Source organism: Mobula birostris, chromosome 5 (assembly GCF_030028105.1).
Source record: "Mobula birostris isolate sMobBir1 chromosome 5, sMobBir1.hap1, whole genome shotgun sequence".
NCBI lineage: Eukaryota > Metazoa > Chordata > Chondrichthyes > Myliobatiformes > Myliobatidae > Mobula > Mobula birostris.
The window spans coordinates 7,278,762-7,305,361 of NC_092374.1; positions in this window are offsets into that span (position 1 = coordinate 7,278,762).

The window sequence follows — 26,600 nt, forward strand, 5'->3', positions numbered from 1 at the left end:
GAATGTGAGAAAGACAAAAGGTTTTTACTGTGAATGCAAAAGGAAGACCTACTTGTACAACGCGAAGGAGGAATGGAGCCTGGAGGGGAAGAACATGCAGTTTGTCCCACCAGGAGATATTGAAAAGTACCTCGGGGCAAAGATAGACCTGTGGTGAGGTGTGAGAGATGACAAATGGAACGACTGATTGGATAAGTGGTTCCACAGTCTGAAGGCAGCAAAGCTCAAGCCACTACAGAAGATTGAGCTCAGGAGGACGCCCTTACTGAAGCGTCGCAGTACTCTCTGAGAGATCTGGACAGCCGGATTAGGACAACCGCGAAAGAGATCCTCCACCTACCCCAGGATACAGCGGATGGAATACCGTATGCCCGGAATAAGGACGGAGGGGTAGGCCTACCGAAGCTCGAGGTACTGATTCCGACAGCCGTGATCAGGAAGAGGCTGGCGTTGGAGCTCTCGGAGGACAGGGTTATCAAAGCATCGTTCACCATGGCCAATGAAGACAACCGGGCTGAGGTCAGGAGTCTGGCTAGTCTCCGGCTGCTGAAGGATGTCATGGGGGAAGCAGGCGTTCGACATCCAAGCATACATGGTGGACAGACGGAGAGCTCCTGGTGGAGGTTACGACGTCTTTGGGGAGATGATGGAAGAGGAAGTGAGAGGGCCACCTCCAATCTTTCAGCCAACTTGTTATGCTTCTTAATCTGGCTCCTTTTCACCTCCATGCATCTCCGGGAGGTGTGGGCCAGGGTCTCATTGGCCACACCACATCTCCTACAGGTTTTCACTCGTTCTTTGTCCCCTTTATTAGTTAAGAAGTTAAAATAGTTAAAAAGATATTAAAAAACAGCAAACTGAGTAAGAAATTATGCATTTAAATGAAATATAGAACAAATTAGAACACCATCAATAGTACTACAATACCATAAAACTGTGTGTTAGTTCCTAATAGTTATTGACCGAGGAATTCATCCAGTGTAAGCTGCTGTGTCCTTCTGATTGACTGTAATTAAAATTATCTTGTTCAGTGGCACGATGGCATTAGTGACCAATCTGACACGTTGTAGACACCCCTCTCTCTTGATGAAGATGAAAACCTGTCAGTCCTCGAGACGGGGTGGAGGGAGGTGCTGCTTGGAGAAGCGATGTGGAAGATTGTAGAATCAGAATGGTGAGCTGTTAGTCTCCACTCCTATTGTTGCAGGAGCAATCTCTCTCTCCCTCGCAAGGAGAGAGAGCCTGTCTGAGACACCAATGTGCTGGGTTATGGACTGCAGATTTGATAAGATTAGATTAGATTAGATTCAACTTTATTGTCATTGTGCTGAGTACAGATACAAAGCCAATGAAATGCAGTTAGGATCTGACCAGAAATGCACAGAATAGTGTGATTTACAAAATAGCTGCGAATAAAAAAGTGCTACAGCACACAAATATAAAGGTCCTGAGACAGTACAATATGGGTACAATACTGCTTAGCGCTGTGATGAGAGGTTCAGCAGTGTCACAGCCTCAGGGAAGAAGCTCTTCCTGTGCCTGCTGGTGCGGGAGTGGAGGCTCCTGTAGCACCTACCGGATGGGAGGAGAGTAAAAAGTCCATGGTTAGGGTGAGATGCATCCTTGATAATGCTTGACAATGACGGACTCTGGATCGAGGTCTCTTTGAGGGGCTTCTGCTGTTGCTTGCATGGTGGGGGTGGGAGGTCGGTACTTCTCCTGGCACAAGTTGGGGGGGGGGGAGGCCAATGGTTTTGCTGCTGCTTGTGTGGGGAGAGTGAGGAGGGGGGCAGATTCAGGGCTTCAATGTTTCTCTCATTTATTCCACAGGATTTCCTGTTTCATGGATGTCTGTGAAGAATAAGATTTTCAGGTTGTATATTGTATACATTCTGATATTAAATTAACCTTTAAACACTTCGATATCCTTCTAGACAAACTTCTGAACAGCCATCGATTGCGGCCTGCAATTTTCCCTTGAGGATGTGCCTTTGAAACAACTAAATGATCTGGTGCTTTTGTGATTTCCTGGGATGTCTAGCGAAGATGAGAGTGGAGAACGCCAGCACTGGAGTTGGCAGCTTCGAGGCCTGATGGTGGAAGACAAACCCTGATCAGTTCCATTACTCAGTGCCAAGATTAAAATTGTCCAGTGACAGGCTCCTGTCACAATTCAGTAGCAGACTGTCCCAGTTAAACGAAGGGAATCCCGGCTATTTTCTCAATTAGTTTTTGTTTTTTAAGAGTCGTCCCAATAAGCAGCTAGCCCGATTAACCAATGTCTCAGTTAACCAGAACACATTGTATTGCAGAAGCATAGACATGTCAGGAGGAGTCAGTAGTGAGTGCTGTCTCTCCTGGACCGAGGATGGAAATGGTGCAGCCTCCTCCCCGGGTTCAGTCCTCCTTGCCGATTACTATTTCTTCACCGCCGCTGCGTAGATCACCTCTGAAACACAAAAATCAGACATTAGTGCAGACAGCGAGGGGAGCTTACCCCGACACCAGACCCAGGAGCATCCAGGGAGACAGGACGATGACACCATCAGGACGAGGGTCACTGTGACAAAGTCCAAGCCCAGGTGAATTTATTATCAAAGAATGTTTCTGTCACCACGCACTTCCTTAACTCATATCCCAGATTCTCACTTTCCTGCGTGCATTTACAGAGAAAAAATAAATACTATGGAATTTATTAACAATTCAACATAGAGACAATCAAACATCCGATATCCAGAGGAAGACAAAGGGTGCAAATAAAAAATAAATGATATTGAGAACATGAGTTCAGAGTGTTTGAAAGTGAGGTGGTTCCAGTGAGAACGTGGGGAACAGCGATGACACCCCCATGATATCTCACATATTCCTCCAAGTGAACAGACCAGGAGTGTTTGGTGTTTCCTAGAGTGGAGAGTCTCGGACCAGAGTGCCAGGGATGTCTCTTTAGATCAGAGATGAGGAGGAGTTTCTTTAGCCGGAGGATGGTGAATCTGTGGAACTCATTGCCACAGACGGCTGTGGAGACCATGACATCAAGTATGTTTAACGCAGAGATTGGTAAGTCCGTGATTGCTAAGGTGGTTAAGGGTTACGGGAGAAGGCAGGAGAATAGGGTTCAGGAAAGTAAAAAGTAAATCAGACATGACTGGCAGGTGGAGCAGACTTGATGGGCTGAATGGCCTAATTCTGCTTCTACGTGTACGGGGTCTTTCTTTTTGTTAAATTTAAAATGGTTTCTCTTGTTATGTTATACTGAGGAATGCTAGAAAGTCTCTAACTAGACAACTGCTTGGGTTATTAGAGATAGCAGGGTGCTATTAACCAATGGGTGGTCATGTGTCATTTTGTTTTCGGATACAGTGCTGTCTCATATGACTGGGGACGGGGTTTTGGTGGGGAGTTGGAGGAGAGACGGGGAGGACGGTGGACGTGGGGGGGGTTTTGCCAGGGAGTCGGAGCAGAGACGGGGAGTCGGTCGAGGGACGGGGAGTCGGAGCAGAGACGAGGAGTCGGAGATGAGACGGGGAGGACGGTGGAGAGACGGGGAGTCGGAGGAGAGACGGGGAGTCTGAGGAGAGACGGGGAGGACGGTGGAGAGACGGGGAGTCGGAGGAGAGACGGGGAGGACGGTGGAGAGACGGGGAGTCGGAGGAGAGACGGGGAGGACGGTGGAGAGACGGGGAGTCGGAGGAGAGACGGGGAGGATGGTGGACGGGCTTTTGGCGGGGAGTCGGATGAGAGACGGGGAGTCGGCGGAGAGACGGGGAGTCGGAGGAGAGACGGGGAGGACGGTGGACATGCGGGGGTTTTTGCCGGGGAGCCGGAGCAGAGACGGGGAGTTGGTGGGGGGAAGGGGAGTCGGAGCAGAGACGAGGAGGACGGTGGAGAGACGGAGAGTCTGAGGAGAGACGGGGAGGATGGTGGAGAGATGGGGAGGACGGAGGAGAGACCGGGAGGACGGAGGAGAGACCGGGAGTCGGAGGAGAGACGGGGAGGACGGTGGAGAGACGGGGAGTCGGAGGGGAGACGGGGAGTTGGAGGGGAGATGGGGAGTCGGGGTGGAGACTGGGAAGTCGGAGGAGAGACGGGGAGTCAGAGGAGAGACGGGGAGGACGGTGGAGAGACGGGGAGGACGGTGGAGAGACAGGGAGTCGGAGGAGAGACGGGGAGTCGGAGGAGAGACGGGGAGGATGGTGGAGAGACGGGGAGTCGGAGGAGAGACGGGGAGTCGGAGGAGAGACGGGGAGGACGGTGGAGAGACAGGGAGTCGGAGGAGAGACGGGGAGTCGGAGGAGAGACTGGGAGGATGGCGGACGTGCGGAGAGACTCCGGTCGATCACTCTGGGTGATCCTGAGCCGTGAGTCGACAGGATCTGGGTGGTCGTCAGGAATTGATTGAGCTCCAACGGTAGCGCGCGAAGAACTTGGAGTTTGGTAAGTCTTGGCGTCTTTTTTTTTCATTACTTTCCTCTCTGTATCAAATTTATATTAATGTCATAGAATTAGTAGTACCTATAAAGTTTATTTGTTAAAATTTACTGGGTGTGCTGGCTGATGATTGATGTTTGTGATTGATTCGGGCGGCGACCGACACTGTGGGGAGTGTTGAGGCAGGTGCTGGGCGGGATTTCCCCTAGACATATACGAGCCAATATAACGGAACGTTACATACATCTTACAGAAAATCATGAGCAATGTAGGCATGGGAGATAGGCAGTCTTTCTCTCTGAAAGTGTCAAATACTCAAGGAGAAAGATTGACGATGAGTGAGAGAGGACAGCTGTACCAGTGATGGAACAGGCTGAATTGTCCCTTCAAACTATGGACTCACTTTCAGGAATTCTTCATCTCATGTCTTTGATATTGCTTATGTATTATTATTATTTTATTGTTTTCCTTTTGTATTTGCATTATATTGCTTTTGGTCTTTGGTTGTTTGTCCATCCCGCCTGGTGAGGTCTTTCAAAGATTCTATTGTGTTTCTTTGTATTTACTGTGAATGCCCTGAAGAAAATGAATCTCAGGGTTGTATGTGGTCACAGATGTACTTTGATAATGAATTTACTCTGAACTTAAGTTCCAACACTCTCTGTAGCCTCTTGCATTCCTGTGCACAGGAAAATGTCCGACTGTTGGCCCAAGCGTTTCTGTGACCACCACCCTCTGTCCCCCAGGTTGGTGACTCGCTGGATCGTAGACATGAGGACCAGTGACCCACCCCTCACCTCTCCAGTAAACATCTGGTTTGGAGGTTGCTGCGATTCCAGAGTAAGAAGCCTGGGGCTCAGGGTGTCTCAAGGCAGAGGATGATAGATTTTTGATTGGTCAGGGTGTGAAGGGATACAGAGGAGTGGGGGTGGTGGAAGGCAGGAGATTGAGGCTGAGAGTAAAAATTGGACCAGCCATGCAGAAGTGGGGGAGAAGACTCGAAGTGGCAAAGTGGCCTAATTTTGCTCCCATATCGTGTAGTCTCTGTGAGTACTGGAGCTGATATGGAAGACTAAAGACTGAAGGTTGAAGGAAGGCTGAAGATTGAAGGTTGAAGACTGAAGATTGAAGACTGAAGATTGAAGACTAAAGATTGAAGACTAAAGATTGAAGACTGAAGATTGAAGACTGAAGATTGAAGACTGAAGGTTGAAGCCTGAAGATTGAAGACTGAGGGTTGAAGACAGAGGGTTGAAGACTGAAGGTTGAAGACTGAAGGTTGAAGGTTGAAGACTGAAGATTGAAGATTGAAGACTGGAGTTTGAAGACTGAAGTTGGCCAGCCCAGATGTTGAGGCCCAGGGTTCGCATGTCTAGAATCCAAGACCTGATGTCTGTGAGTCCACTGGCAGCTGAAGGCTGGGAGGTGGCCTGTCCCGGGTTGGAAGCCTGACGGTGTGGGGGGGGGGGGCGGGTGGGGTGGTGAGAGGGAGGAAAGGGGTTGTTTGCTGGGCTTGTTTTTTCTCATGGTTGTTGTTCTGTTGTTGTTTGTGTTGTTCTACTGAACATTGTGGGCGTGCGATGTTGGTGCCGGAATGTGTGGTGACACTTGTGGGCTGCCCCCGGCACATCCTCGTGTTGTGTTGGCTGTTGACGCAAATGACGCATCTCACTGTATGTTTCGATGTATGTGTGATAGATACATGGATCTGAATCGGAGATTGTCCAGGCCTCTCTGATGAACAGGAAGCTCAAAGGGCCTGTGCAGTCAGCTCACCATTCCCTATTCCTGTCTCGTACGTCACCGTCTCCCAGCTAGTGTCCACACCTGTGCAACAAGAGCATACAAGGTATGCTTGCCTCCCTTTCTTCCCCCTCCCCTTTTGACCCTCTCCCCTACCTCCTCCTCATTCCTCCTCCCTCCATTTTCCCCATCCCCCTCCGTTCCCCACTCTGTCCCTCCCTTAACTATCCTCTTCCCACCTATCCCTCTCCCTCTCTCCTTCTCTTCACCCCACTCTCACCCTCTCTCTCCCTCCCTCACCCCCTTCCTCTCTCTCTCTCTCTTCCCCCTTTCTCTGTCCCTCTCCCACTCCCCTTCTGCCTTTCACTCACCCCTTCTCTCTCTCCTTCTCCCCTCCTCCTCATTCTCTTTTATCCCCTTTCCCCTCCCTCATCCTCTCTCCTCTTTCCCCCTCTCCCTCTCTTTCATTCTCTCCCTCCTCTTCCACCATCTCCCCCTCCTCTCCCACTCTTCACTGCTTCTCCAGTCCTTCCCTCCAGTCACAGTGAGGTGGACCGCAGGACCCAGCAGCAGCCAGACACACACTCTGTCAGGGGAAGGGACGGGAGAATGGAGCATTTGAAGGAGATCATTTTCAAGAATACCTTGAAGGAAAGCCTTACCTACAGGTCCAGCTTCCTGCTTCTGCCCACCTGGAATTGAAGAAGAATTTTCTGTTAGTCAGCAGGATGACCTCGAAGTGATCCAAGAAATGGAAAAGGGTAAATGGAGACTGTACCTCGATCTTTAGCTTGCGGTTTGCTTGCCTTCTCACCTCCAAACAAAATACTGGCATAAGTGCAGGAATCTGGCTGCTCTGTAAGGAGAGAGATTCGTTTGAATCCACAGCAAATCAAAGTCAGGAGATGGAATGTTATGTTGAAGCTGAATGAGACATTGGTGAGGCCCAATTTGGAGTATAGTGTGAAGATTTGGTCACCCAACTACAGAAAAGACATGAATAAGATTGAAAGAGAAAATTTACAAGCATGTTGCCAGAACTTGGTGATCTGAGTTATGGGGAACGGTTCAATGGATTCGGGCTTTATTCCCAGGAGTGCATTCTGGGCTGAAGGGCCTGTAATGTGCTGTAGATTTTCTTTGTTTTCATGAGACTAGAACTAGAGGTCAGAGGTTAAGTGTAAAGGTGAAATGTGAAAAGAAAACATAAGACCATAAAACACAGGAGCAGAATTAGGCCATTCAGCCCATCGAGTCTGCTCTGCCATTTCATCATGGCTGATTAATTTTTCCTCTCAACCCCATTCTCCTGCCTTCTCCCCATAATCTTTGACATCCTGACTAATTAAGACCCTATCAACATCTGCTTTAAGTATACCCAATGACTTGGCTTCCACATCCGTCTGTGGCAATGAATTCCCCAGATTCACCACCCTCCTCATCTCTGTTCTATAGCGACATCCCTCGATTCTGAGTCTCTGCTCTTAGACACCCCCACTATAGAAAACATGCTCTCCAATTTTGCTCTGTCTAGTTTTTCAATATTCGATGGTCAGCAGGCAGTCTGAGAAATGGTAAACGGTAAATGGAGACTGTACCTCCATCTTCAGCTTGAGGTTTGCTTGCCTTCCCACCTTCTGTTGAAATACTGGCATAAGTGCAGGAATCTGGCTGCTCTGTAAGGAGGAGAGCGATTAATCCGAATCGACTGTAAACGTCTGAAAGCAAGAAATGTTACAACACCTAGCGGCTCACGTTTATACACATTTACACACCTGCCTTTGTAAATGTCCTGAATAGTGGGAAGTTCACATCTACAGATGCGCTGGGCTGTCCGCACCACTCTCTGCAGAGTCCTGCGATTGAGGGAAGTACAGTTCCCACACCAGGCAGTGATGCAGCCAGTCAGGATGCTCACAATTGTGCCCCTGTAGGAAGTTCTTAGGATTTGGGGGTCCATACCAAACTTCTGGATACAATAGGGTATTTTAAGAGACTCTTAGATAGGTACAAGGATCATAGAAAAACTGAGGGCTATGGGTAACCCGAGGTAATTTCTAAAGTACATGTACAGCACAGCATTGTGGGCTGAAGGGTCTGTATTGTGCTGTGGGTTTTCTATGTTTCTAAGTTTCTTCAACTGTCTGAGGTGAAAGAGGAGCTGTTGTGCCTTTTCACCACACAGCCGGTCTCTACAGACCATGTGAGATCCTCAGTGATGTTTATGCCGAGGAACTTAATCAACCCCAGATCCATTGATGTCAATAGGGGTCAGCCTGTCTCCATTCCTCCTGTAATCCACAACCAGCTCCTTTGTTTTTGCGACGTTGAGAGAGAGGTTGTTTTCTTGACACCACTGTGTCAGGGTGATGACTTCCTCTCAGTAGGCTGCCACGTTATTATTTGAGATAATCAGTATAGTGTCGTCAGCAAATTTAATTACAGATTGGAGCTGTGGGTGGTGACACAGACATGGTTATACAGAGAGTAAGGGAGGGGACTTAGTACACACCCCTGAGGGGCGCCTGTGTCCTCCAGCATTTTGTGTGTTTTGCTCTGGATTTCCAGCATCTGCAGAATCTCCTGTGTCAACCAAAACTCCCCACCCTCCTTCCATATTGTGGCCAAACGTTCCCCCCACCCCGGCCCTTCCACCACCCACTAATGTAGAACCATCTCAGCAGGCAGCGATCGCTCCCGATCTCCTGAAGGACAGACTGTGCCCCACACCATGGTGACCTCGTGCTGGGTTCAGTGGGAAACACACTGCCCATGTCAGAGGATCATTCCACTCTGGAGTGGAACAGAGAGGCTCAGCTGAAACGGTTCAGAACTCGACAGGATGGCACCTCAGCACAATCGCTTTTGGTCCACCAAGTCCGAACACAAGTTAGATAAACACAAAATGAAAGGGAATGACTTCACTCACCCCATCACCGAACCGTTCCCACAAACTACCGACTCTCTTTCAAGGACTCTTCATCTTGTGTTCTCAATACTTACTGCTTATTTATTCACTATGATTATTTCTTTCTTTTTGTATTTGTACAGCCTGTTGTCTTTACACCCTGGTTGTCCACCTTGTTGGTGTGGTCTTTCATTGATTCTATTATTGTCATTCGATTTATTGAGTATGCCCGCAGGAAAATGGATCTTAAGGTTGTATATGGTGACAAATATGTACTTTGATAATAAAATTATTTTGAACTTTGAAATGTAAACAGGTCTCAGAAGTTCAAAGGAATGGGATTGTTGATATTTCGCATTGAGACCCTGTAAAACATCGATAATTTATTTCTCCCCCACAGATGCAGTTCAACCCGCTGAATTTCTCTACCAGATTGAGTATCACTCAGTTCCCAACACTCCTGGTGCTACAAATGAGGTCAAAACTCTCATCCAATAAGGTGCTGGCGTTTACCTTTGTTGTTGCTGCTCGGGACGATGTTGTCGTACAACGGGCTGCTGTCGTGCACTGTAACACAGATCAGAGAATGAAGCTCAAGTTTAATTGTCAGTCAACCATACACATGTATACAGCCTAACGAAACAGCGTTCCTCAGGGCCAAGGTGTAAAATACAGTCATCAACAGTCACACACTGCACATAGCAAACACACGGCATGTATACTGCTGTTACAATAGCAAAGAAAACCATACAGTCACAAAATAATATCAGCACACGTCCCTCAGTGTCATAGCCTGAAGATTGGTGTTGCAAGGGATGTTGTCCTGGAGCCATGTTTCTCTAAAGAATAAGCATGTAGCAGTTCCTCATCTCACACTAGTGCACCAGTGCAGCTGCAGACCAATGCAATCCCACTTGTCTTCATCGAGTGAATACTAGAGGGCAGCACTGATAGCATACAGCAGGAGATTCAGCCTATCAAATCCATACTAGCTCTCAGGAGGGCAATCCTATCAGCCCATTGATCTTTCTCTTATCCCATGGTCCTGGACGTTATCTCCTGCCAATCCAATACTTCTCCGAATGCCTTTGCTACTACAGATTTAGGGTTGAAACAATCCTAACCCTTCCCCTTGTAACTGCTGGCCAGCATTTTCACACCATGCATCTTGGTTCAGAAGGGAACAGGTTCTCCCTGTGGATTTATGGGTGAGAAACTGAAGTACACACAGTAGACCATACTCTCTGCTCTGCCAGTCTACCATGGCTGATTTATTCTCCCTCTCAACCCCATTCCCCTGCCTTCTCCCTGTAATCTCTGCACCTTCACCAATGCTCGCACACGCTTCCTTAGATACAGGCTCCAAAACTGCTGACAATACTCCAAGTGTGGCTCGGCCAATGCCTTGTGCCTTGCAGAGGTGGAAATGCCATGGGGTATCAGGAGGTGGGCTGCTCCCTCCCAGAGACCCAGCCTCTGGCTTGCTTGCTGCTTACATAACTAGTCCAGATGAGTGCCTGGTCAGTGGTAACCTCCTCCCAAGACCCAGAGTGGCAACACGACTGACATATGTCCTGTAGACCTCTGTGGGGAGCCGTAGAGCGCTGGGCTTCTCAGTTTCTTGTGCACCTGTACTTGCTGATTGTTGCCTTAATGAGAGTCCTTCATTGAATTGACTTTATTACATGAGGAGTAAAAATCTTTACGTTACGTCTGCATCAAAACGTGCAATGTGCAATTTATAGTAATTTATAATAAATAGTATGTACAACAGGACAGTCAATATAACATAGAAATACAGTTGTATCAGTGTGAATTAATCCATCTGATGGTCTGGTGGAAGAAGCTGTTCCGGAGCCTGTTGGTTCTGGCTTTTATACTGCAGTACTGTTTCCTGGATGGTATCAGCCGGAACAGTTTGTGATTGGGGTGACTCGGGTCCCCAAGGATCCCTTGGGCCATTTTTACACACTTGTCTTTGTAAATGTCCTGAATAGTGGGAAGTTCACATCTGCAGATGCACTGGGCTGCCCGCACCACTCTCTGCAGAGTCCTGTGACTGAGGGAAGTACAGTTCCCATACCAGGCAGTGATGCAGCCAGTCAGGATGCTCTCAATTGTGCCCCTGTAGAAAGTTCTTAGAATGTGGGGGGCCATAACAAACTTCTTCAACTGTCTGAGGTGAAAGATGATCTGCTGTGCCTTTTCACCACACAGCTGATATGTACAGACCACAAGAGATCCTCGGTGACGTTTATGCCAAAGAACTTAAAGCTGTTCACCTTCTCAACCCCAGATACATTGATGTCAATAGGGGTCAGCCTGTCTCCATTCCGCTTGCAATCCACAACCAGCATCTTTTGTTTTTGCCACATTGAAGGAGAGGTTGTTTTCTTGACACCACTGTGTCAGGGCGATGACTTACTCTCTGTAGGCTGCCTTGTTATTATTTGAGATAATCAGTGTAGTGCCGTCAGAAATTTAATTACAGATTGGAGCTGTGGGTGGCGACACAGACATGGTTATACAGAGAGTAAGGGAGGGGATTTAGCACACACCCCTGAGGGGCATCTGTGTCCTCCAGCATTTTGTGTGTGTTGCTCTGGATTTCCAGCATCTGCAGAATCTCCTGTGTCGACCAAAAACTCTCCACCCTCCTTCCATATTGTGGCCAAACGTTATCCCCACCCCGGCCCTTCCACCACCCACTAATGTAGAACCATCTCAGCAGGCAGCGATCGCTCCTGATCTCCTGAAGGACAGACTGTGCCCCACACCATGGTGACCTCGTGCTGGGTTCAGTGGGAAACACACTGCCCATGTCAGAGGATCATTCCACTCTGGAGTGGAACAGAGAGGCTCAGCTGAAACGGTTCAGAACTCGACAGGATGGCACCTCAGCACAATCGCTTTTGGTCCACCAAGTCCGAACACAAGTTAGATAAACACAAAATGAAAGGGAATGACTTCACTCACCCCATCACCGAACCGTTCTCACAAACTACCGACTCACTTTCAAGGACTCTTCATCTTGTGTTCTCAATACTTACTGCTTATTTATTCACTATGATTATTTCTTTCTTTTTGTATTTGTACAGCCTGTTGTCTTTACACCCTGGTTGTCCACCTTGTTGGTGTGGTCTTTCATTGATTCTACTATTGTCATTCGATTTATTGAGTATGCCCACAGGAAAATGGATCTTAAGGTTGTATATGGTGACAGATATGTACTTTGATGATAAAATTATTTTGAACTTTGAAATGTAAGCAGGAACTCAGCAGCTCAAAGGAATGGGATTGTTGACATTTCGGATTGAGACCCTGTAAAACATCGATAATTTATTTCTCCCGCACAGACGCAGTTCGACCCGCTGAATTTCTCTACCAGATTGAGTGTCACTCAGTTCCCAACACTCCTGTTGCTACAAACGAGGTCAAAACTCTCATCCAATAAGGTGCTGGCGTTTACCTTTGTTGTTGCTGCTCGGGACGATGTTGTCGTACAACGGGCTGCTGTCGTGCACTGCAACACAGATCAGAGAATGAAGCTCAAGTTTAATTGTCAGTCAACCATACACATGTATACAGCCTAACGAAACAGCGTTCCTCAGGGCCAAGGTGTAAAATACAGTCATCAACAGTCACACACTGCACATAGCAAACACACGGCACGTATACTGCTGTTACAATAGCAAAGAAAACCATACAGTCACAAAATAATATCAGCACACGTCCCTCAGTGTCATAGCCTGAAGATTGGTGTTGCATGGGATGTTGTCCTGGAGCCATGTTTCCGTAAAGAATAAGCATGTAGCAGTTCCTCATCTCACGCTAGTGCATTAGTGTAGCTGCAGACCAATGCAATCGCACTTGTCTTCATCGAGTGAACACTGGAGGGCAGCACTGATAGCATACAGCAGGAGATTCAGCCTATCAAATCCATACTAGCTCTCAGGAGGACAATCCTATCAGCCCATTGATCTTTCTCTTATCCCATGGTCCTGGACGTTATCTCCTGCCAATCCAATACTTCTCCGAATGCCTTTGCTACTACAGATTTAGGGTTGAAACAATCCTAACCCTTCCCCTTGTAACTGCTGGCCAGCATTTTCACACCATGCATCTTGGTTCAGAAGGGAACAGGTTCTCCCTGTGGATTTATGGGTGAGAAACTGAAGTACACACAGTAGACCATACTCTCTGCTCTGCCAGTCCACCATGGCTGATTTATTCTCCCTCTCAACCCCATTCCCCTGCCTTCTCCCTGTAATCTCTGCACCTTCACCAATGCTCGCACACGCTTCCTTAGATACAGGCTCCAAAACTGCTGACAATACTCCAAATGTGGCTCGGCCAATGCCTTGTGCCTTGCAGAGGTGGAAATGCCATGGGGTATCAGGAGGTGGGCTGCTCCCTCCCAGAGACCCAGCCTCTGGCTTGCTTGCTGCTTACATAACTAGTCCAGATGAGTGCCTGGTCAGTGGTAACCTCCTCCCAAGACCCAGAGTGGCAACACGACTGACATATGTCCTGCAGACCCCTGTGGGGAGCCGTAGAGCGCTGAGCTTCTCGGTTTCTTGTGCACCTGTACTTGCTGATTGTTGCCTTCACGAGAGTCCTTCATTGAATTGACTTTATTACATGAGGAGTAAAAATCTTTATGTTATGTCTCCATCGAAACGTGCAATGTGCAATTTATAGTAATTTATAATAAATAGTACGTACAACAGGACAGTCAATATAACATAGAAATACAGTTGTGTCAGCGTGAGTTCATCAGTCTGATGGCCTGGTGGAAGAAGCTGTCCCGGAGCCTGTTGGTCCTGGCTTCTATGCTGCGGTACCGTTTCCCGGATGGTATCAGCTGGAACAGTTTGTGGTTGGGGTGACTCGGGTCCCCAATGATCCTTCGGGCCCTTTTTACGCACCGGTCTCTGTAAATGTCCTGAATCATGGGAAGTTCACATCTACAGATGTACTGGGCTGTCCACACCACTCTCTGCAGAGTCCTGCGATTGAGGGAAGTACAGTTCCCATACCAGGCAGTGATGCAGCCAGTCAGGATGCTCTCAGTTGTGCCCCTGTAGAAAGTTCTTAGGATTTGGGGTGCCATACCAAACTTCCTCAACCATCTGAGGCGCTATTGTGCCTTTTTCACCACACAGCCGGTATGTACAGACCACATGAGAGCCTTGGTGATGTTTATGCAGAGGAACTTAAAGGAGTTTGAGATTAGGCAAATCAATGTAGTGTCGTCAGTGATTTTAATTAGCAGATTGGAGCAGTGGGTAGCGACACAGTCATGGGTATACAGAGATTAAGGGAGGGGGCTTAGTACACAGCCATGGGGGCACCTGTGTTGAGGGTCATGGGGCCGAGCTGAGGGAGCCCACTCTTACCACCTGCTGGCGATCTGACAGGAAGTCCAGGATCCAGCAGGGTGAAGGCCGAGGTCTCTGAGCTGCTTGTCGAGCCTGGTGGGGGGAGGTGGTTGGGATTATGGTGTTGAATGCTGAACTGTAGTCCAAGAACAGCATTCTCACATAAGCATCCTTCTTCTCCAGATGTGTAATGACGGTGTGTAGAGCTGTGGCTATTGAATCATCTGTTGATTGGTTGTGTCAGTAGGCGAATTGTAGGGAGTCCATTGGGGGTGGTAGCAAGCTGCAGATGTGGTCCTTGACCAGCCTCTCAAAGCATTTGCTCATGATTGAGATGAGTGCAACAGGACGCCAGTCGTTCACACATGTTACTTTGGCCTTGTGCTTTCTGTTTAACCTGGTCAAGTTGATTGTGACTGGCACGGGTTTTCTGCTTTCCATGATTATTCAAAGGGGACTCTCATTTAGTGCTCAGTGGAGTCCTTGTGTTTGTGGAGAATGACTTGTCTCAGAGTGTCACTTTTCTGTCTCTCTGATACTCTATTGGTATTCCTGTGTCTAAGCCCTTGTTTCTGTCTCTTCATGGAGAGCACCTGGGTTCAGTCGTGTTGGCATTCACCCTGACGAAGTCTTCTGTTCCTCCGCTCCTGGGTTCAGTCATTGTCAGTGCTCACCGTGACGGAGTCTTCCGTTCCTCCGCTCCTGGGTTCAGTCATTGTCAGTGCTCACTGTGACGGAGTCTGCCATTCGTCCACTCCCGGGTTGAATTGTGCCGGTACTCAACGTGACAATGAGGCAGACGTTCAGACTCCTGGTGGCGATGGCCACTGCCTGGCATGGCATTGAAATGATGGTTATTTCCCACTGACAGGCAGCCTCGAAAAGTTATTGACGCTCAACCGTCAATCGTCTACCGAGCCTAGCGTGCATTCTGATCAGAACGGACAGCAGCCACCCTTCAGAGCATTTGCTTTCTTATATACATTACTCTCACTCTCCTGAGAGCATCAGAATGGGAATGCAAGTGAATGAAAGCGGTTACCGTATGAGGAACGTCTGGCAGTTCTTGGACTGTATTCCCTGGAGTTCAGGAGAATGAGGGGGATCTCAAAGAAACATTCTGAATGTTAAAAGGCCTGAACAGATTAGATACGTGAAGTTATTTCCCATGGTATGGGAAGTCCAGGACAAGAGGTCACGACTTCAGGATTGAAGATGTCCATTTAGAACATAGATGTGGAGAAATTTCTTTAGTCAGAGGATGGTAAATCTGTGGAATTTGTTGCCACAAGTGGCTGTGGAGGCCAAGTCATTGAGTGTACTTAAGGCAGAGATCGATAGGTTGTTGATTAGCCAGGGCATCAAAGGGTACGGGGAGAAGACAGGGGAGTGGGGATGACTGGAAGAATTGGATCAGCCCATGATTGAATGGCAGAGCAGACTTGATGGGCCAATTGGCCTACTTGTGCTCCTATATCTTATGGTCATATGGTCTTAAGTGGTTAAGTTAGAAACATAGAAACTCTACAGCACAATACAGGCCCTTCAGCCCACAAAGCTGTGCCAAACGTCTTTACTTTAGAAATTACTTCGGGTTACCCATTGCCCTCTATTTTTCTAAACTCCATGTACCTATCCAGGAATCTCTTAAAAGACACTATTGTATCCACCTCCACCACCATTGCTGGCAGCCCATTCTACACACACACCACTCTCTGCATAAAAAACTTACCTCTGACATCTCCTCTGTACCTACTTCCAAGCACCTTAAAACTGTGCTCTCTCATGTTTGCCATTTCAGCCCTGGGAAAAAGCCTCTGACTATCCACATGATCAATGCCTCTCATTGTCTTATACACGCCTATCTGGTCACTTCTCACCCTCAGTTGCTCCAAGGAGAAAAGGCTGAGTTCACTCAACCTATTCTCATAAGGCATGCTCCCCAATGCAGGCAACATCCTTGTAAATCTCCTCTGCCTTCTCTCTATAGTTTCCACATCCTTCCTGTAGTGAGGCGACCAGAACTGAGCACAGTACTCCAAGTGGGGTCTGATCAGGGTCCGATACAGCTGCAACATTATCTCTCAGCTCCTGAACTCAATCTCACAATTGATGAAGGCCAATGCACCATATGCCTTCTTAACCACAGAGTCAATCTGCGTAGCAGCTTTGAGTGTCCTATGAACTCGGACCCCAAGATCCCTCTTATCCTCCACACTGCCAAGAGTCTCAGCATTAATATAATATTCTGCCATCATATTTGACCTACCAAAATGAACCATCTCACACTTATCTGGGTTGAACTCCATCTGCCACTCCTCAGCTCAGTTTTGCATCCTATCAATGTCCCGCTGTAAATTTTGATAGCCCTCTACACTATCCACAACACCACCAACCTTTGTGTCATCAGCAAATTTACTAACCCATCCCTCCACTTCCTCATCCAGGTCATTTATAAAAATGAAGCAGTAAGGGTCCCTGTACAGATCCATGAGGCACACCACTGATCACCGACCTCCATGCAGAATATGACCCGTCTACATCCGCTCTTTGCCTTCTGTGGGCAAGCCAGTTCTGGATCCACAAAGCAATGTCCCCTTGGATCCCATGCCTCCTTACTTTCTCAATAAGCCTTTCATGGGGTACCTTGTCAAATGCCTTGCTGAAATCCATATACACTACATCTACTGCTCTTCCTTCATCAATGTGTTTAGTCACAAACTCAAAAAATTCAGACAAACTCGTAAGGCATGACCTGCCTTTGACAGAGCCATGCTGACTATTCCTAATCACAGTATACCTCTCCAAATGTTCATAAATCCGGCCTCTCAGGATCTTCTCCATCAACTTACCAACCACTCAGGTAAGACTCACTAGACTACAATTTCCTGGGCTATTTCTAGTCTCTTTCTTGAATAAGGGAACAACTTCCGCAACCCTCCAATCCTCCGGAACCTCTCCCAACCCCATTGATGATGCGAAGATCACCAGAAGCTAAGCAATCTCCTCCCTCGCTTTCTACAGTAGCCTGGGGTACATCTCGTACAGTCCTGGTGACTTATTCAACTTGATGCTTTCCAAAAGCTCCAGCACATCCTCTTTCTTAATGTCTATATCCTCAAGCTTTTCAGTCCATTGTAAGTCATCCCTACAATCGCCAAGATCATTTTCCGTAGTGAATACTGAAGCAAAGTACTCATTAAGTACTCTTAGTGGGTGAGCATCTGGGGGACAGTGACTACCACTCCCTGGCCTTTAGCATTACCATGGAAAAGGATGGACTCAGAGAGGACAGGAAAATTATTAATTGGGGAAAGGCAAATTATGAGGCTATAAGGCTAGAACTTGCGGGTGTGAATTGGGATGATGTTTTTGCAGGGAAATGTACTATGGACATGCGGTCGATGTTTAGAGATCTCTTGCAGGATGTTAGGGATAAATTTGTCCCGGTGAGGAAGATAACAAACAGTAGGGTGAAGGAAGCATGGGTGACAAGTGAGATGGAAAATCTAGTCAGGTGGAAGAAGGCAGCATACATGAGGTTTAGGAAGCAGGGATCAGATGGGTCTATTGAGGAATATAGGGAAGCAAGAAAGGAGCTTAAGAAGGGGCTGAGAAGAGCAAGAAGGAGGCATGAGAAGGCCTTGGCAAGTAGGGTAAAGGAAAACCACAAGGCATTCTTCAATTATGTGAAGAAAAAAAGGATAACAGGAGTGAAGGTTGGACCGATTCGAGATAAAGGTGGGAAGATGTGCCTGGAGGCTGTGGAAGTGAGTGAGGTCCTCAATGAATACTTCTCTTCGGTATTCACCAATGAGAGGGAACTTGATGATGGTGAGGACAATATGAGTGAGGTTGATGTTCTGGAGCATGTTGATATTAAGGGAGAGGAGGTATTGGATTTGTTAAAATACATTAGGATAGATAAGTCCCCGGGGCCTGACGGAATATTCCCCAGGCTGCTCCATGAGGCGAGAGAAGAGATTGCTGAGCCTCTGGCTAGGATCTTTATGTTCTCGTTGTCTACGGGAATGGCACTGGAGGATTGGAGGAAGGCAAATGTTGTCCCCTTGTTCAAAAAAGGTAGTAGGGGTAGTCCTGGTAATTATAGACCAGTGAGTCTTACGTCTGTGGTAGGAAAGCTGTTGGAAAAGATTCTTAGAGATAGGATCTATAGGCATTTAGAGAATCATGGTCTGATCAGGGACAGTCAGCATGGCTTTGTGAAGGGCAGATCATGTCTAACAAGCCTGATAGAGTTCTTTGAGGAAGTGACCAGGCATATAGATGAGGGTAGTGCAGTGGATGTGATCTATATGGATTTTAGTAAGGCATTTGACAGGGTTCCACACAGTAGGTTTATTCAGAAAGTCAGAGGGCATGGGATCCAGGAAAGTTTGGCCAGCTGGATTCAGAATTGGCCTGCCTGCTGAAGGCAGAGGGTCATGGTGGAGGGGGTACATTTGGATTGGAGGGATGTGACTAGTGGTGTCCCACAAGGATCTTTTCTGGGACCTCTATACTTTTCGTGATTTTTATTAATGACCTGGACGTGGGGGTAAAAGGGTGGGTTGGGATGTTTGCAGACGACACATAGGTTGGTGGTGTTGTAGATAGTGCATAGGATTGTCAAAGATTGCAGAGAGACATTGATAGGATGCAGAAGTGGGCTGAGAAGTGGCAGATGGAGTTCAACCCGGAGAAGTGTAAGGTGGTACACTTTGGAAGGACAAACTCCAAGGCAGAGTACAAAGTAAATGGCAGGATACTTGGTAGTGTGGAGGAGCAGAGGGATCTGGGGGTACATGTCCATAGATCCCTGAAAGTTGCCTCGCAGGTAGATAGGGTAGTTAAGAAAGCTTATGGGGTGTTAGCTTTCATAAATCGAGGGATAGAATTTAAGAGTCACGATGTAATGATGCAGCTCTATAAAACTCTGGTTAGGCCACACTTGGAGTACTGTGTCCAGTTCTGGTCACCTCACTATAGGAAGGATGTGGAAGCACTGGAAAGGGTACAGAGGAGTAAGGGAGCTAGGGCTTTACTCTTTGGAGAGAAGGAGGATGAGAGGAGACATGATAGAGGTGCACAAGATATTAAGAGGAATAGATAGAGTGGATATCCAGCGCCTCTTCCCCAGGGCACCACTGCTCAATACAAGTGGACATGGCTTTTAGGTAAGGGGTGGGAAGTTCAAGGGGGATATTAGACGAAGGTTTTTTACTCAGAGACTGGTTGGTGTATGGAATGCACTGCCTGAGTCAGTGGCGGAGGCAGATACACTAGTGAAATTTAAGAGACTACTAGACGGGTATATGGAGGAATTTAAGGTGCCGGGCTATTTAGGAGGCTGGGTTTGAGGGTCGGCACAACAATATGGGCCAAAGGGCCTGTACTGTGCTGTACTATTTTATGTTCTATGTTCTATTAAGTACCTTTGCTATCTCCTCTGCTTCCATACACACTTTATCACTGTCACACTTGATTGGTCCTATTCTCTCACGTCCTATCCTCTTGCTCTTCACATACTTGTAGAATGCCTTGGGGTTTTCCTTAATCCTGTCCGCCAAGGCCTTCTCATGGCCCCTTCTGGCTCTCCTAATTTCATTCTTAAGCTCCTTCCTGTTAGCCTTATAATCTTCAAGATCTCTATCATTGCCTAGTTTTTCGAACCTTTCATAAGCTTCTCTTTTCTTCTTGACTGGATTTACAACAGCCTTTGTACACCACTGTTCCTGTACCCGACCATCCTTTCCCTGTCTCATTGGAACGTATCTATGTAGAACTCTACACAAATATCCCCTGAACGTTGTTAAGAAGGCATATGGTGTTTTGGCTTCATTAGTCGAAGGACTGAGTTCAAGACTTGTGAGACAGTGTTACAGCTCTTTAAAACCCTGGTTAGACCACACTTGGAGTAAAGTGTTCCATTCTGGTCACCTCATTATAGGAAGGATGTGGAAGCTTCGGGGAGGGTGCAGAGGAGATTTACCAGGATGCTGCCTGGATTGGAGAGCATGTCTTATGAGGATTGGTTGAGCAACTTCGGGCTTTTCTCTTTGGAGTGAAGGAGGATGAGAGGTGACTTGATTGAGGTGTACGAGATGATAAGATTGAGTGGTCAGCCAGAGGTGGAAATGGCTAATATGAGGGGCATACTTTTAATGTGATTGGAGAAATATATTGGGGTGAATGTCTGAGAAGGGATTCTTACACAGAGAGTGGTGGGTGCGTGGAATATGCTTCCAGGGCTGGTGGTAGAGGCAGATACGTAATGGACATTGAAGAGGCTCTTGTATAGGCACATGGAGGATAAAAAATTGGGTGGCTGTGTGGGAGGGAAAGGTTGGATTGATCTCAGAGTAGATTGTAGGGTTAGTACAACATGGTGGGCTGAAGGGCCTGTTCTGTGCGGTACTGTTCTACATTCCATGGAGTCTGAAGCTGGTCTGCTCTTTCCTCAGGTGGTGGAGCTCCCTGCCTGTTCTAGATTTGTTATTGATCAGTCCCCTGGGAGCCGTGACTGGTTCACCCCCTCGCGCTGTCAGCTCAGTACCTGACTGAGGCGGCTTCTGTTCCTGCTCCGATTGGGTCAAACGTGGAACATTCCTGTCGAGAAAAGAACCAAGATCATGAAATTACAGCATGTTCCCAGTTGTGGTTATCCAAGATTACAAAGGGACCTTGATCATCTGACCCAGTGGGCTGAGGAATGGCAGATCAGGTTTAATTTAATAAGACAAAATGCAAGACCTCAGGTTCTGAGGAGTGTGGCAGGACACAGCAATCAGGGAACACAGATCCGTAATTCCCTGAAAGTGGTGTCACAGCTTTATAGGGTTCTGAAGATACTCTGTTACAGCTAGATAGGGTTGTGAAGTTACACTGTTACAGCTAGATAAGGTTGTGAAGATACACTGTTACAGAGAGTGTCGGAGTTCAGAGTTCAATTCTGGCATCCTCTGTAAGCAAGTTTTATGTTCCATTCTGAGTGCCTGTCCTGTGGGTTTCCTCCAGGTCTCTCCGGTTTCCTCCCACAGACCAAAGATATATCGGTTGGAAGGTTAATTGGTCATTGTACATTGTCCTGTGATTAGGCTGGGGTTAAACTGGGGGTTGTTGGGTCGAAAGAGCTGTTCTGGGCTGTATCGGAATCAGAATCAGGTTTATTATCACCGGCATGTGACGTGAAATTTGTTAACTTAGCAGCAGCAGTTCAATGCAATACATAATCTAGCAGAGAAAAAATAATAAAATAAAACAACAATAAATAAACAAGTAAATCAATTACATGTATTGAATAGATTTTTTAAAATGTGCTGTTACATGTTCAAGGAGATCTGTTTTTTTTGTGAGAATGATGTAATGGTCTTTTGGGGGTCACCTGATGTGATTTTCCCGCCGATGTGAGGTCACGTGATGACATGCGCACCAAGTAAATAAGGGAAGATCCCAGGTGACGCAGTTAGTTTTTAGTTTGTCGATTTCCAGGTAGAACGTGCTGTGTCTCCATTTCTGTTGCGTGTTTGTTTTTTTGTGACGCAGTTTCATTTTTAAAATGGAGTATTGCCTTCTATTGTAAGATACAATATTATTGGACTGGAAATTGTTAGCTAGATGTGCTAATTTGCTCAATTCCAACAGTAGAAGAGAGAGTGAAGACTTTATCGAAGTACAGGACCGAAGGATTGAGAGGAGTCGGCATCGTTTGGCAGTTTAATAAAGGATCGACCTTATTGAGTCTTCATTGGAGGAGTAGCGACCTGCATCGAGGATAACTCTTGCCAAAAAGAGAAAAGAGTTCATGCAAAGGTTTGCTCTCTCTCTAAAAGAATTTAAGGTCAGTCATTTTAAACTGTTTATTTTCAGCATCTTGAATCCTGTGGACAGAACCAGCAGGAAAGTTGCGTCTATGAAGAAATCCTTCTCCAGAGAAGTCTCTCCCAATTGAACGTATAAATCTGTAGGACTTTCGAATTTACCATTTTAAGAACTATATCTGACTTTATCGCTTTAAGAACTGTTTTCGCATTTAACGCTTTAAGAACCAGTGCCAAGTGACGATTTGGTGAGCGGCTGCATAACAGATAACTTCCGGTTAAAGTTTTCGTTTGTTTTTTTTCCTTATTGTTTATCCGTGTTTAATAAATGTTTGGTTGTTTTTATATAACTTGTCTCAAATGATATTCATTGTTGCCGGTTACGTAACAGTGCAAAAACAGAAACACTGTATATTAAAAAAAGTGAGGTAGTGTCCAAAGCTTCCAATGTCCATTTAGGAATCGGATGGCAGAGGGGAAGAAGCTGTTCCTGAATCACTGAGTGTGTGCCTTCAGGCTTCTGTATCTCCTACACCGCTCCCAAAAAATGCCCTGGGTACTTTGTAGGCCAGTACTCAAGATGGAGCTGACTAGATTTACAATCTTGTGCAGCTTCTTTCAGTCCTGTGCAGTAGCCCCTCCATACCAGACAGTGATGCAGCCTGTCAGAATGCTCTCCGTGGTACAACTATAGAAGTCTTTGAGTGTATTTGCTGACATGCCAAATCGCTTCAAACTCCTAATAAAGTATAGCCACTGTCTTGTCTTCTTTATGACTACATCGATATGTTGGGACCAGGTTAGATCCTCAGAGATCTTGACACCCAGGAACTTGAAGCTGCTCACTCTCTCCACTTCTGATCCCTCTATGAGGATTGGTATGTGTTCTTTCACCTTACCCTTCCTGAAGTCCACAATCAGCTCTTTCATCTTACTGACGTCGAGTGCCAGGTTGTTACTGCGGTACCATTCCACTAGTTGGCATGTCTCACCCCTGTACACCATCTCATCACCACCTGAGATTCTACCAACAGTGATTGTATTGTCTCTAGATAAACAAATTATATATATATATATAAACACATAGATAGATATGAAATAGATAGATAAAGAGAGACAATTAAAATAAAAGCTTGTGGCACACTGGCCCTCATAATTCAGAGTATTGAGTGCAGGAGATGGGATTTTATGTTGAAGTTGTATAAGACATTGGTGAGGCATAATCTGGTGTTCTATGTGCAGTTCTGATCGCCTACCTACAGGAAATATGCCAATATGATTGAAAGAGTGCAGAGAAAACTTAAAGATACTGTTGGGACTTGAGGACCTGAATGACAGTAATAGGATGAATAGGTTAGGATGTTATTCCCTGGGGTGTAGCAGAATGCGAGGAGAATTGATGGAGGTATACTAATTATGAGGCGTATAGATAGGGTTAATGCAAGCAGGCTTTTTCCACTGAGGTTGGGTGAGACGAGAACTAGAGGTCATGGGTTAAAGGTGAATGGTGAAATATTTAAAGGAAACATGAAGGGGAACTTTTTCTTTCACTCGGTGGTGAGAGGCTGGAATGATCTGCCAGCAGACGTGCCGGACACAGGTTTGAGGTTAACATAGAAACATAGAAAATAGGTGCAGGAGTAGGCCATTCGGCCCTTTGAGCCTGCACTGCCATTCAGTATGATCATGGCTGATCATCCAACTCAGAACCCTGTACCAGCCTTCCCTCCATACCCCCTGATCCCTTTAGCCACAAGGGCCATATCTAACTCCCTCTTAAATATAGCCAATGAACTGGCCTCAACTGTTTCCTGTGGCAGAGAATTCCACAGATTCACCACTCTCTGTGTGAAGAAGTTTTTCCTCATCTCGGTCCTAAAAGGTTTCCCCTTTATCCTCAAACTGTGACCCCTCGTTCTGGACTTCCCCAACATCGGGAACAATCTTCCTGCATCTAGCCTGTCCAATCCCTTTAGGATTTTATACGTTTCAATAAGATCCCCCCTCAATCTTCTAAATTCCAACGAATATAAACCTAATCAATCCAGTCTTTCATCATATGAAAGTCCTGCCATCCCAGGAATTTAAGAGAAGTTCGTGACTCTGCCCTCGGAGGGGTTGCTGGTTCGAGTCACTGCCCTCGGAGGAGCCACTGGGTCCCGATGCTCTTGGAGGTGTTATCGAAATTCTGAGATTTATAGATTGGACTGCAGTTCATATTGGCCTCTTTCAGTTCGATGTGATCTTTCTGTGTTCACGCCCATTCTCTCTTGTTGCCGATTGGCGGGTTGGGGGTTTAGGTTTGATGTTCTTGTCGCTGTTTCTCCATGTGGGGGAGCTGTTCGTTTTTGTGCGAGGGAGGGGTTTGGGGTATGCAAGTTTTTGTTTCTTTTCTTTTCTTTCAACTACTTCTATGGTTTTCTATATTTCATGGCTATCTAGAAAAGACAAATCTCAGAGTTGCATTCTGCATACATACTTTGATAATAAGATTAACTTTTGAACATTTAAAGTTTAGATAAGTATACAGATGGGAGGGGTAGGGGGGTATGGAGGGCTATGGTCCAGGTGCAGGTTGACAGGACTTGGCAGAATAACAGTTTGGCACAGACTAGATGGGCCAAAGGGCCTGTTTCTCTGTGTTGTGCTCTGTGAATTTATGACAGACCAAGGCAGGACCTCAGAATTAGGATCAATTTCACTGACATATGTTGTGAAATTTGTTGTTTTGTGGCAGCAGTGAAGTGCAATACATTAAAAATCTACAAATTACAAAAAGAAAGATATTTAAAAATAAATATTGTAAAAACAAAGCAAAAATAGTGAAGTGGTGTTCACGGGTTCGGAGACCGTTCAGAAATCTGGTGGTGGAGGGGAAGAAGCTGTTGCTGAAACATCGAGTGTGAGTCTTCAGGCTCCTGTGCCTCCGCCCTGATGGTAGCAATGAGAAGAGGGCACGTCCTGGGTGATGGGTCCTTCATGATGGAGAGCTAACAGAGTAAGCTCCACCGAGATGCAACACAGAGCGTCATAGGAAGTCATTCCAGCCTGTGGCCATCAAACTTTATAACTCCTCCCTTGGAGGGTCAGACACCCTGAGCCAATAGGCCGGTCCTGGAATTATTTCATAATTTACTGACATAATTTACATATTACTATTTAACTATTTATGGTTCTATTACTATTTAATATCTATGGTGCAACCGTAACGAAAACCAATTTCCCCCGGGATCAATATAGTATGACTATGACTATGACTAAATGGTAACGCTCAGGAATCAAGAACCTATCAATCTTTGCTTTAAATCTACCCAATAGTTTGCCGTCCACAGCAGTCTGTGGCAATGAATTCCACAGATTAACCATCCTCTGGCTGAAGAAATTCTTCCTCATCTCGATTCTAAATGGACTTCTTTGGATTCGGAGGCTGTGCCTCCTGGTCCTAGACTCCCCACTACAGGAAACATTCTCTCCACATCCACTCCATTGAGGCCTTTCAATATGTGACAGGTTTCAATAGATCCACCCAACACTTTGAAATCTGCCTTTGTCTGGTGTGACGGGAAGAGAGACTGAGGGGTCCAGGTACATTGCTCCCCGAAAGTGGAGACACAGGCAGACAGGGTAGTGAAGACGTCACTTGGCACATTTGACTCCATCGGTCCCATCACAGAGTACATTGTACATCAGCCATACCAGACTGCACTTGGAGTACTGTGTACAGGTCTCGTCACCCTGGATAGGAGGGATGTCAGTGAAAGAATGTAAAAATGTGGATGGTACTGGGACTGGTTACAAGGGGAGAATGGACGGGCTGGGTCTATTGTACCTGAACGTCGGAGACTGAGGGGGACTTCACAGAGATAAGATCTTTCCCCAGGGTAGGGGGCTTTAAAACTGGAAGGTATACAGTACTGGTGGAAAAGCTTAGACACTTATATAGCCAGGGTGCCTGAGACCTTTGCACAGTACTGTAGTAATTTTATGTGTTGCACCATACTGCTGCCATTAAAAAAAACAAATTTCATGGCATTCTGTATGTGAGTGTTGATAAACCTGATTCTGATATGGGTCTCTATTGTAGACTGAGAGTGGGAAGGGGACAGGAAGAGGGGAATCATGAATCAAAGGGAGAGGGGAGGGAGTGGGAAGCACCAGAGAGACATTCTGTAATGATCAATAAACCAATTGTTTAGAATCAAATGACCTTGCCTGGTGTCTCAAGTCTAGGTGTGTCTTCATCCCTGCCAACCCCCACCCCTGGCACTCCTTCTCTGCCCCCTCCACCCCTGGCACTCCTTCTCTGCCCCCCCGCCCCTG